This window comes from Microtus pennsylvanicus, chromosome 15 (assembly GCF_037038515.1).
Source record: "Microtus pennsylvanicus isolate mMicPen1 chromosome 15, mMicPen1.hap1, whole genome shotgun sequence".
Classification (NCBI taxonomy): domain Eukaryota; kingdom Metazoa; phylum Chordata; class Mammalia; order Rodentia; family Cricetidae; genus Microtus; species Microtus pennsylvanicus.
The window spans coordinates 24,191,808-24,204,654 of record NC_134593.1 but is presented as its reverse complement, the minus strand read 5'-3'; the positions used below and the strand labels follow the sequence as shown (position 1 = coordinate 24,204,654).

General features: G+C 44.4%; 1 protein-coding gene across 3 annotated transcripts in view; it reads left to right on the top strand.

Annotated features, from left to right (window-relative positions):
* Positions 1–12,847, top strand: part of Msra (methionine sulfoxide reductase A) — a 316,316-nt gene that overhangs the window by 9,661 nt on the left and 293,808 nt on the right. The gene's annotated exons all lie outside the window — the stretch shown is intronic.

The window sequence follows — 12,847 nt, the reverse complement described above, 5'->3', positions numbered from 1 at the left end:
ACTATGCAATAGCAAAGGCTGACTGGAGTGAAGCTGGAGACATCCTGTTGATGCTACATTTATGAAGATGAAGAAAAACACTGAGGAACAGAGTGTCTCCAGAACACATATAAAAGGAATTTTTAACATTACCATAGTAAAGTAATGGCAGTGTTGCGTTAGCTTTTGTAAGTTTTTCATATTCTTCTTTTGATTAATATACATATATATATATGTACTGACAGTTATTTGATAGATTGCTTGGGTCAAATGCCTTGCTAACAGTTAAGAAAAACATCATTCCTACGAGGGTACCAGGTATTCTTTGGTCTACTGAACACTGCCCATTGCAAGTTAGTATCGGGCTCACCAAGTAAAACACAACAGTTCAGCTCCAGGTAGAATAATGCCCCAATGCCCTATTTTATGGAGCAGAGACATAGCAAGATCAGTTTCAGGACCATATGAATGTCTCCATAGCCAGCAGATCTCCCCTCGCTGCCCACAGTTTGTTTCTAAACCTTCCTGGTGGGTGATAGATAGCAGGGTTGGGTAGCTGTCAGGGGACATACTCATGTGAAGCAAAAGAGCACCTGTTGAGCTTGCGGCACGGGAAGCTATGTCATGTAAGGCATGCTCCTGGCACAGCTGTGAAGGTAGAAGAATTTCAGGCTCCAGGTCTGTCTTTAGGAGCACAGTCAGGAGATTGGCTGGGTGCAGGACACTGCCTTTCTTAACAGTTGTATCCCACCCATGGATGTTCAAGCACTACGTCAGTATTTGTTGAATACATCGCTGTTGACTGTTTTTGTATTTGTTTAAAAAAAATCATGTAGCCTCTGGGCATGGTGGCTTACACCTGTAATCCTAGCATGCAGGAGGCAAGAGGATTGCAGTCAAGGCCAGCCTGGGCTATACAGTGAGTTGAGGTCAGCCTGGCTTCCATAGTTAGATTCTGTTTCAAAAAAACAAACAACCACCACTAAGCACATGGCCACAGTTGTGAGGATCTATGGGTCTCTGTCAGTGTCGACTGTCTCTATCCCTGTAATCACAGAGGGCCGTGATGTGGGTAGAAGGGCTCCTACCACTGTACTTTATTTGGTTTCATATAAGGCCTATGCTTTGCTATATAAAATTTAGAATAATCTTGCCCATGCCTAAGAAAATCTGCTCTAGGATTTTGATAGGAATTTTGTTAAACCCGGAGATCCGTTTGGAGAGAATTGATAACTTACTTTCCAGTCCAGCACCACAGCTTGTCCCACATTGATTCAGTGTGGCTTAGTTTTTAGTTTTTGTTATTTCCTGTGCATAGAAAAACTCAACATGTTTGTTAAGTTCAAACTTAACTTTTGCATGTTCTTTGAAGTGTTTTTAAATGCTAATGAGTCTTCAATTTGGGTCTTCATGTGTTCATGTTCATATATACTACACACGAGTTTCTGAATGCTGAGTCTGGGGATGTTGGGCCTTCAGCCTTGCTCTATTGGCTCTAGGATTAAAAAGATATTTTTATAAACTTCTTGGGATTTCCTATACAGATACCATGTTATCTGGAAGTACAGTTTCTATCTGTGTGTTCTTTATTATTTTTTCTTGCCTTCTTACAATGATGGAACTTTTAATACTATATATTTCCCCAGTCTTAGGAGCCAAGAGGTCAGATCATCTCTAAAGGTGCCACCAGGGACACAGTGACTCCAGGTTTTTGCAGTACTGATTACAGCCATTCTCTTCTGCTGCCCTCCTGGGAGTGTTTCCCAAATGCGTCTTCTACCAGCTTTTCATAAAGCAAGTTGTATTGAAATACGACTGTGCTTATTTGTTTATTTTTATTGTCTGTGCCTGATGTCCAACGAAAGAACTGAGTAGCTGCGAGTGAGACCCCTGGACTCTAAAAGCCTGGGCCTAGGTTTCTATCATTAGGACTTCTGCAGCAAAGGCCTTTTGAAGACCTTTACGGTTTTAGAACCCTTGTTCTTCTGATTCCTCCCCTGTCTTAGCTGTCGGGTATTTGCTCACTTGATGTCATCTGGTTTATTCCTTATGAGTGTATTGCCTCACTAAGACTTAGAACCCCAGTCCTTGGCAGGCTGTACTCGAGTGTAGCAGGGAGATGAATGGAGGTGCAGCTGCCGCCCGAAGCCCCTTCCACTCTGTATTTGCACGGCATGATGGGTGGTTCAGAACTCATACGAACACTGCACCTGACTATCACCCTAGACAAGTGACTGGTGCCCAGCTCACTGTCTGCATTGCTGTCCTTCAGAGTGTTGGCAGACTGAAAAGCCATATGACTCTGGTGACTGGAAAGGGTCCAGTGGCTCCGAGTTCTTTAGGTATGAATTTGTTAAATAGTATTTATTGTATCTTGTCTACCCACGCACATCCCCTCCTCTCATCCCACCTAAGGGAATGTTAGTTCCTTTAGCTTTGCCTGAAGATTGGGAAGTCAGGGAATGAGCGAAGATGCTTCAGTCACGGGGATATGGACCATTGCAGTTCCTTCTTATTGGATGCTAATTGGCAGAGATACTACATCTGGCATCTGCGCACACATGCCATTGCAGCTTGCTGGTCTGTTCTCCACACCTGCCGCCCTCTCCTCATCTGGGCTTCTCCTTTCACTCCAGTCTCTTCCTTCAGTGAGCCCAGTCAGAGTCGCCCATTTTCCCTACAGCCCTGTTGTTTGAGATGGTCTCTGTTGTTATCTCTCCTCTTGCACATATAGACGTGCATCTTTAGTTTGCATCTGGTGAGACCCCATTTGTTTGAGCTCTCGCACCTCCTCCTTGTCACATTACACAGTACCTATTAGTTAAACAAAAGTAAGAGCGACTGCGCCTCCACTCTGTGATGTTGTGCTTGAAAATTGTTTGTTCGATAAATCCTATTTTGTGTGCACAGGCCAATAGATATCAGTACTAATGAGTCACCACAAACAGGGGCCTCTGTTCTCAGCTTCCCAGGAAGCGCAATTCATCCGTTTTTAGATGTTTGACTCTAACTGCTTGTGTGTGTCCAATGGCTGGCTTTCCAAACTGTTATTTATAAGAGCTCTGAGCTCTTGCCCTCTGTGTTACTCTTTGTGTTTACTATTTGGGGAAGGGATGTCTTTCTGCAAATATGGAGACATAGTGGTGGGTGCAGGAAGCCTGCAGAAAGCATCTTTTAAAAGATCCACAGTTATCTGCAGTCTCCCCAAGGTTGTGTTAACATAAAATAGACATTGTTTTATGATTGAGAATCAAGAAATGATTTTATGATTTAACAAGTTCTGCATAGAACCTTTGCAGGCTTATCAGCACCCGAGTAACTGCCACGGAGATCACATGGCAAGATGAGCCCCTGGATTTATTGCGTTTGCTGGCTCCTTGAGTGCTGTTCGTAGGCTTCTCCCCAGGGCACCACTTTCCTCCCTTGATGCAACTCATTTCCGCTGCAGATGCAGCGCGTGATGCTGGGAAGCAGTGCCTGCTTGTTACTGCTCTGCAGGGCTTGTTATGACCACACGGCATGGTTGGTCCATATAGACGGAGCTCAGAAGTGGAGCTCAGAAGTGGAGCTCAGACGTGGACTCCCTTTGTAGCATGTGTGCACGGGTGCATGTGTGCAGGTGTGTATACGTATGTGCACATGTATTTGGATGCCAGAAGATGACCTCCTGTGCCGTTGCTTTTTGTTTGAGACAGGGTCTCTTACTGTTCTGGGGATTGCCAAACAGACTAGACTAGCTGGCCATCCAGCCCAGGGACCCAGCCATCTCTAGTCTCCATCTCTCTAGTACTGGGATTATGGTTATAAGCATGTCATCATGGTTGGCCTTTATAAAAAAAATGTGGGTTTTGGGGATTGAACTCAGGTCCTCATGTTTGTGAGGCAAGCATTCTACTGACCAGACTCTCTCCCTAGCCCTGGAAGTGGGTTTTCCAGTGAGGGGCTGTTGGTTTAGTGGACAAACAGGAACTTGGCCTTCACTGCCTCATTAGCTTGGTGACCTTGGATGAATGGGGATGGTGGCAACAGCTTCCTGTGGGTGTTTCTGGAGATGAGTTAGGACAGAGCTCAGCACAGGGCCTGGCTCCTCTCGGGTGTGCCGATTCACCTAAGGACTGTTGGAGGACAGCTCACCACCGTGCTGCTACCTGGTTCTGTGAAGGCAACTGCTGTCTGCTTCTCACTGCCTTCCCTGCCTCGCCTCACCGAGGGAGATGCATTGCATCTAGAGAGGCTGCCAAGCCAGTCTCCTAGTGACCTTGACCCAGCATGAGTGACGGTGTGTGTTTCATTACAGTTCCCTCCTTCCTGGCTATTATTTCAATTCCAGGGAGGCTTTGGAGATAAAAATGAAAATCGGGTTTCTCCCTGAAAATTTAAGAGATCACTCCTCCGCCCCCTCCCCTACCCCATCCCTCACTGCCTTTCTCTACCTGAATGTCAGAAGGGCCATATTTTGGAGATTTTTAAAGACACCAAAGATTGCAGACTTTTATCTTAGTAACCACAGCAACAGCCTAGACTTGCAGAGTTACTTTGTATTCAGGAAAGTGGGAAACTCAGGTGCACTTGGATTCCCTGCTGATGTCCCAGTGTGCAGACATCACCAGAGGGCTGTTACATGGCAGTGCTGTTTGGGGCCACATGACATATTTCCTTGTAGTTTTGAAAATCTTATGGGTATTTTAAGTTTAATCCATCTGATTTTGATCCAAATATAATTTACTCACAATAACAGGGAAACATTTGATACCAGAGAAGCCTGCTGGCATTCTTGAAGCGTCTCTCTGGGGAAATAAGAAATCACATTTCTTCAAGAAAGAATCACAAACCTACAAAGTCTACTTTCTGCTTATTTAACAAAGCCTGAGTTAAATATCAAATCGAGCGGTTCCAGGTCAGTTATTTATTTATTTTTCAGTGGTTCATTTTTAACCATGCAAAGGATCTTTCCTTTGAGACTTTTTTCTTCCTGCCCCTCTTATTCTGACAGTTCTCTCTGCTGTATTCCACTCCCACCCCCCTCTCCCCTCCTCTGGTCCCAAGCAATCATTTCAGACGAGTTGAGGCAATAGAACAATTTTGATGTCTGTGGATTAACAATGTCTATATTTAAGATGCTTCATATTGTCAGCAGTTTGGACATAGCAGTGCAATGTATTGCCTAATTTTAGTTTGAAAGTACATTTTCTGAGAATTAGATGCTAGTCTTGCCCAAGTGTTTAGAAATTAACAAGTGGGGACTTAGGGCAAGATACAGCCAGACTTCGGACTCTTGGAAGGCATGAAACCCATGGACTGTGTGGGCATGGCCCAAGCATCTTGGGTGGCCATCTGGGAACTAGGAGTAGGGAGGACCCTGCTGTTCTGAGGTGCTGTTCCTGAGCACCCCAGTTCCTTTTGGGGCTTCTAATGTCTTGGTTCTGCTTTCTCCTAGAATTCCAAGGATGGTTCCCAACTCTTTCTGCCACAGAGGAGTCTTTGCATGACTGACCTGACCTTGTTCTTAAGTTGTTAGGCCAGATGCTCGAGTGGGGAACTCACTCTTGCCCCACAATCTCTGCTGCCCTCTACTGCCCAAGCAAGTGGCAACAAGCCCTGCAGACCCAGCTGGGATCTGGTACCTGGATCCTTGCCTTACTCTTTGGGTCCACTCTTCCTTTAGTTCAGGAAACAAATCACAGGCAGACACTCTTCCCAAGATGACATCCCCTAGGAGGTAGAATACACAGCCTGGAGGCCTACTGCCTGTCGTCAGACCCAGCTTGTCAGTCCTGCTGCCCTGGCAAATTGTAGAATGTCGGGCAGGTTGGTCAGGGTTGCCTGATCTGAAAAATGGGGTTAGTAGTATTTTTTTTTTTAATGAGACCTGGGGTGACAGCTTTTTGGAAAAGTATTTGCCTCAAAAGTGTGAGGACCCAAGCTCAGCGTCCTCAGAGCCCACATAAGAAGCTAGCAAGGTGTGCTGCTGACAATTCTGGCAGTGCTGAGGGGGCGGTGGAGACAGGAAGCACTCACTGGCCAGCTAGCCTAGCTTGCCTGGGAAGCTCCAAGCCACGAGAGAGCCCATTTCAAATAAAGATGGCCTGAGGAAATGTTATGGGATATCCTCCAGAGAAGACCACTCAGACATGGCTTTAAGCCAATAGAAAGTCTTTATTAGCTGGCAGGCCATCACACTGAGTGTTCGGGATCCCAGGATAGCCCTAAGCCTTTCTCTGGGAGAGCTTTTAAGTGCAAAACCACATTCTAAGTTGATATGCCTCAGTTAACAAGAACAGTTAGCTAGAAGCAGAGCTACAGAAGCCAAAAAGCAAGGGTAGTACATTTAGAGACGTTTTCAGAACTATGGGTTTGGTGGATTAGGTCTTTTGTTATCTTGGCAGATGGTGCTATCTATGTGCTGAGTTTTATGGACTAAATGGTACTTCCAACATGGAGTCAGTTGTGCTAAGGTCTGGGGCTCTGTTACAGAATGACACCTAAGGCTGTGTTCTGACTTCTTTGTGCATGTATACATACATGTATGCATGTACCCCCCCACTATAATCTCCCCACACAAACTTGCAAACATAGGTATGTACACACACATCTAGTTCAGATACACACATACACCCAGCATATGCACATCCAGCATACACACACACACTCCAAGCACACACATCCAGCACACACACATACACACCCAGCACTCATAGCACACATACCCCTGGCATACTCCCCAGTGCACACATACACACACATCCAGCACACCAAGCACACACACACACACGCACACATGCACAAACACACATACACACCTAGCACACATACCCCTGGCACACATCCAGCACAACACATACACACACACACACACACACACACACACACACACACACACACACACACTTCCAGTGCACAAATAATAAGTTTGTGAGTTGGAAGTGTTCTCAGGAAGATGGAAGTGCTGAATGAGGGCTCTGGAGTAGAGCAGGGTACATGGTTGACGCTAGGCAAATTTCAATTCTTGTTGGATCTGTTGCCTGTTTTTAGAGTTTGCTAAGGACTGGCCTCTCTCACAGTGTGAGAGACACAGTATGGTACTGCTATCTAGAGGGTGAAGTATCAAATGTCACTAACACAGAGAGGAAAGCACCTCTTCCCAATCTTCTTCACCCTTCTGACTCCATCAGGGTGAAGGAATCTGCCCAGTGCTGGGCTGTTTAACCTTCTCTCCCAGGCTTGCTCACACACAGGCCTTGAACTTACAGATAGCTTTCCACTTGGAGAATTTGATGACATCTTTGTTTGTTAACGAATTTGCTATTTCTGGCAAATGATGTTATATGTTTAATATGACCATCTCTTTGAAATTAACCTATGGTACAAAGAAGTAAATGGAAAGAATTTTCTGTAAGCCATTGTGATGGCTATTCTTGGTTGTCAAGAATATCTGGAATTAACTATAAATAAACCCAAGTCACTGGGCATACCTGTGAGGGATTTTTTAGTTAATAGGATCATTTGAGATAGGAAAAATGTACCTTAAATTCATACCAGTTGAGATTGGAAGATTCACCTTAAATCTGGATCATTTGAGGTGGGAAGACCCACCCTAAATCTAGACCACACCTTCTAGTGCCAACCTATATAAAAGATAAGGAAGAAAGACACTTCCTTCTTTCCCTGCTTGCCCTCATTCTGCTGGCATTCCTTCATTGCATTAGAGCCAACTTCTTTGGGATCCTGACATATACTGAAAACAAGTTGAGACATCTGGCTAATGAATTCTGGGGCTTTTCTGTCTGACAACTGGAATCCAAAGTTGCTAATGAATTCCGGGGCTTTTCTGTCTGAAAACTGGAGTCCAAAGGCTTCACAGCCATCAGTAAGTCATGTGCAAATGGAAAGGGAAGCGACATATTTATGAGTGTGCACAGTCCTGCTGCTCAGTGTCCCACACTGCACAGAGGACAGAGTCCTGACTATGTGGGAGGCTAGGATGAAAAACAGTGGAAGCAGATAATTTGAGGGTACAGAGGTAAGTGAGTTGTGGGTCAGAACTGAAGGAAGCTCGAGGAGCTGCCAGGATGCTGTGTGTGGAGAATGAGGAAGAGAGGACATAGTGCGTGAGAGATGTTGGCTGTCAACACTCTGACTTCCTTAGTGCCTGGTAGCCAGTATTCGTGTTCTCCAAGGAGACCAGCCCCTGAGAGTGGGCAGAGAAACCCTATGTGGGTGGAGCTGGAAATGCTGGAGTCAGCTGGGACCAAACTAAGAGGCTGAAGCAGCACTAGGAGCTAGAGCTGCTGGGTGCATCTGGGAGTAGATTCCAGAGGGCCTTGGTGTTTGACAAGCCTTTTGTGTAGCAGGCCAAAAGGGCCACCATGGCTATTTCAAGTGACCAGTCAGAGCACTTGTAGACATTGAAGAGGGATGATATGTTTTTAAACGACAAGATAGCAGGCTCACCCAAAACTTACCATGTTCTCTTGTTCATCCTGTGACTTTCGCTCGCTCGCTGCTTGTGTAGCTCCAACTCCAAACTGATTTGCAACCACTCACTCATCCTTCCTTCTGTCCAGACCCTGGCAACCATGAAAAACCTTGTGTCTACAGATCTGTCCATTGTGGATTTTTTATGTAAACAGAGCTATAATACATGCACCTTCATCCCTGGCTTCTTTGGCTCCACCTCACTTCCATGTTTCATCCATCTTGTAGAGTGTATCAGGGCCTCATCCTTTTCATTGCTGAGTAATATTCCACCATGTGTTTATATCATACTTGGCTAGCTTAGAGCTTCCTGAATTGTCCTTATTCTGACTGATGTGAATGATGCTACTCCAAACATCTGTGCACAAGCTGTGCCTATGGGTTTTAAAGTTCTCTTGAGGCGTTATCCAGAAGTGGATCAGCTGCCTCAAAAAAAAAAAAAACCAACCCTTTATGCTTAATTTTTAAAGACTTTTTTTCCAACTCTGTGTGTGTGAGTGCAGTGCCCAAGGAGGCCAGAAGAGGTATCTGAGCCCTCAGAGCTGGAGTTAGAGATAGTTGTGAGCCAAAAATGTGGATTCAGTGGGAACAGAGTTCATATTCTCTGCAAGAGTGGTGAGTTCTCTCAGGGGTCAGGCCATCTCTTCAGACCCTTATTGTGGGGGAATCTTAAGACTGAAAAAAACAAAATGAAACGCAAATCTAAATTCTGAGTAACTGACCTTTATCAGAGGCGTGGTTTGCAAATGCTTTCCTGTTCTATAGGTTATTTCACTTCTATTACAGAAAAAAATAATTTTCTTCCTTTCTCCCCTCCCTCTTTCCTCTTCCTTTGCCCCCTCCTTCTATCCCTCCCGCTTCCCCCTCTTTCTCTTTTTCTTTCTCCAGCCAGTTGACTGTATGCTTCTTTTCTTTTTGAACTCACAAAGCTTGTTTTGTAAATGCTTTCCTGTGCCCACAGAGGTGATCATGTGGCGTCTTTTCTTTATTTTGCCAGTGCGATGTGTTGTGTTGCCCGCTTCTTGGTGTTAAACAGGCCTTGTGTTCCCAGGGTACAATGCACTTGGTCAAGGCTGGCAATCTTTTGACTACATTGCTGGATCCAGCTAGGATCTCACTAGTATTTGGTTCAGAAAATTCTCACTTATAATTATAAGAGATGTTGGTCTGTGGTGTTATTTTTAATTTTATTATTTTTTGAAATTGGCATAAAAGTATGATTATGGAGGACAAGATGAGTTTTGAAATATGCATGTTCTGTACAGTGGCCTAGCCAGACTAATCAGCATACACATCACCTCACTTGCTTATTCTGTGTGCGGCGGCAATGCTGTGGGGTTACCCTAGGCTCCCTGAAAGCACAGTGTGTTGTTCAGAACTACAGCTGTGGTGTGGAGCAGGCGGGCTCTTCAACTTCTCTACTGATTGGATTGAACGGTCAGGCGCTTTGACAATCTTCCTTAATCCCTCCCTCTCTACCATCTCAGCCCCAGGAAACCAGTGTTGTACTCTTGGCTTCAGTGTCCTTTAATGGGGCCCACGATGAAGTGAGTGGCAGGTGTCCATCATTTTGTGCCTATTTTATTTCACTGGGTACCTTCCAGGTTCATCCACTATGTTTTAGTTAACAGGATTTTCTTACTTTTAAAGAATTAGTAGTCTTCCGACTTGAGTCTATGTCTTATTTTCTTTACCCATTTGTTGATGGGGCCCCTTGACTATTGTGGAGACTGCTACAATTAACACACAAGTACAACCATCTCTTCAACATGGTGCCGCTAGATATTTACCCCGTTGCTGCTTCATTGGTTGTTCTGTGTAGCTCAGAACATCCTCAACATCCCAATCCTCCTACCTCACCTCCCATGTGCTAGGGATGACAGACTTGTGCCTCTGCACCTGTTGTTGATTACTGGCAAACCTGAAATGCTGGTTTTGTACTTGTTTTGTGTCCCCTAGCATTCCCATGCTGATCACACACTCATTTACTCCTGGGGTAGCTCCTCTCTTAGACACTGACCATGTGGCCAATATTAGGTCCCATCCTCACATCTGTCTGAGTGTTTTGATTTCTGTTCTCTTCCCTTGCTTCTTCCCTAGTCTTTGTCAGTTCTTCTTTAGTTGTTACCATAGCTTGAATGTCCCCATTAGACACATTTTGGACCATAATCCTCATTGTGAGGTATGAAAGTGGGGATGTAACTATGGGATGTGGAAGTGGAGCTTTGGTGGTGACAAGGTTAGACAAGGCCTTCAAGCAAAAGGAAGCTTCTCTGATGAGGGGTGGGAGCCACACTAATCTATGAGTATACAGATAAAGAATTTATTCAGGAGGCAGTTTGATGCTATGCAGCAAAATAATAATAATAGTAATAATAATAGCTTCTTTCCTAGGGCCTAAGGCATCCCTAGTCATGGGTTCTTGGTCCAGTTTACAATTCCAGGCATGAGTTCCCTTTTATTGAGTGGGACTCAATAAGAAAGTGATTGGTTGTTCCCATAGCATTCATGCCATGATTGCAGTGGTGTACGTAACTTACCATGCTGACCGTTATTATAGTTCACAGGGTTCACAGCTGGCAAGACTGTTGATGACTTTTCTTCCTCTGACAGTCTGTCCAGCTAACAAGGAGGAAGCTTCTATGTCAGTACCAGCATGATTTCTCTGTCATATGACCTGTGTCTTCAGCAATAGTCTATCGGCAAATTCTTATGGACAACCAATGGTTGACCCACTTCTTTCTAGTCTCTGTATTTTTTGAGGAATCCTGTTGTTTATTTATTCGGGTTCCCTGGTACCTTAATGAGTCCTTTCTCTTGCTGCTTTTAAGATTCTCTTTGACTTTGGCGGCAACAGTTTGATTGTGGATTTAAAATCGCTGAGGTCCTAGCCTTGTTTCCTTATTCCTGTTTGAAAGAATAGCTAACATGTTCCTGGTTTCTTTAGTGTTTTAATTGAGCCCTCATGGTGTTTCTGTAGGATCCCCTCGATCTGTCAGCTTTGTGACTTAGCAGTGTGTGTGTGCACAGTTTTATAGGACTTCAGAGTGACGCCTGTGTGCTCTCTTCTCATGACTTGTCCCCTTAGCAGATTTGCTGAACACTGTGTCTGGAGGGGTTTGGAAGACTTTCATTTTTCCTAGGCAAGTGACACATAACCTTGTCTGTGATGATGCCACATCCAGTTGGTGACCTGAATATGAAAAGATATTTTAGGAGCCCAGAGAGTGAGTCACTCATGACTTTCTGACCCTTCTTAGTAGATGAGAAAATTAGACTTGAACAGATTAAGCAAGTTTGTGACCTTGAGGTTATCCAAATGAGAAAGCAACAGACCCAAGGATGAGGACTCAGACTTCTTGACTTTCTGTGAAAGCCTGGTCATTAGTTAGGTGTACTAAGTCTCAATTATTGATGCTGCCAACCAATCAAGCAAGATATTTTCTTTAACCAGGTAAAAGAGTGAAGTTCTACCTGACTATTTAGTTTCCAAAAGTGCACAATGCTACAGATGAAAATAAGATATGTATGCTTATTCAGTTACCATTACCACAAATTTAAAATAAGATATGTATGCTTATTCAGTTACCATTACCGCAAATTTAGAAAACAAGTAATGGCTAAGACTCAGATGTTACTATGTGGTCATCTATGTATACATATATATTACTAGTCTTGCTAATGTTTTATCTTCCTCTTTCCTTGATATTTCTGTTTTGAAAGGATTTATTATTTTTTCCTCCCTAAAGCAGAATTTTAGTAAGTATAGTTTACATACAGTTTCCTTAAAAATAAGAGTAAATGATCAACCAGAGCCATGTTTATTCACCAGAGGATGAGGCGTGACAGTTTAAATTTTAATCTCCATGCCTCCTTTTCTACTCTCCCATGATTCTTTGCAGCAGGGCAAGGGGAAGCAAATGTATAACGAGAGTGTTCCTAAAGTTCCATTCATCTCCCCTCATAGGGGAGCTCAGCTTGTTTGCAGGTTGAGCACATGTCACATATGGACATTTCTAGAGAACAGATTTCCCCATCTCCAAGCAGCGAACACGTTAGCTCACTGCGGGGAACATGCTAGTGATGCCTGGGAAAGGTAGGGCACCAGGAAATCTGTAAGGTGATTTGGCAGCAGCCGGTGCTGTCATGCCAGGATCTGGGTACTGCCCCACAGCTTCCTGTTTTCAGATGTATTAATTGATCCGCAAAGGACATCCTTTGGAGACAAGAATTCAGACAGACTGGCATAGCCTGGACCTCCGCCAAGACTGCTCGGAAGGTTGCCATACTGGGAGGGAAGGAGTGAGGGAGAGAGAGGGACAGGAGAGAGAGAGAGAGAGAGAGAGAGAGAGAGAGAGAGAGAGAGAGAGAGAGAGAGGAGGGAAGGAGGGAG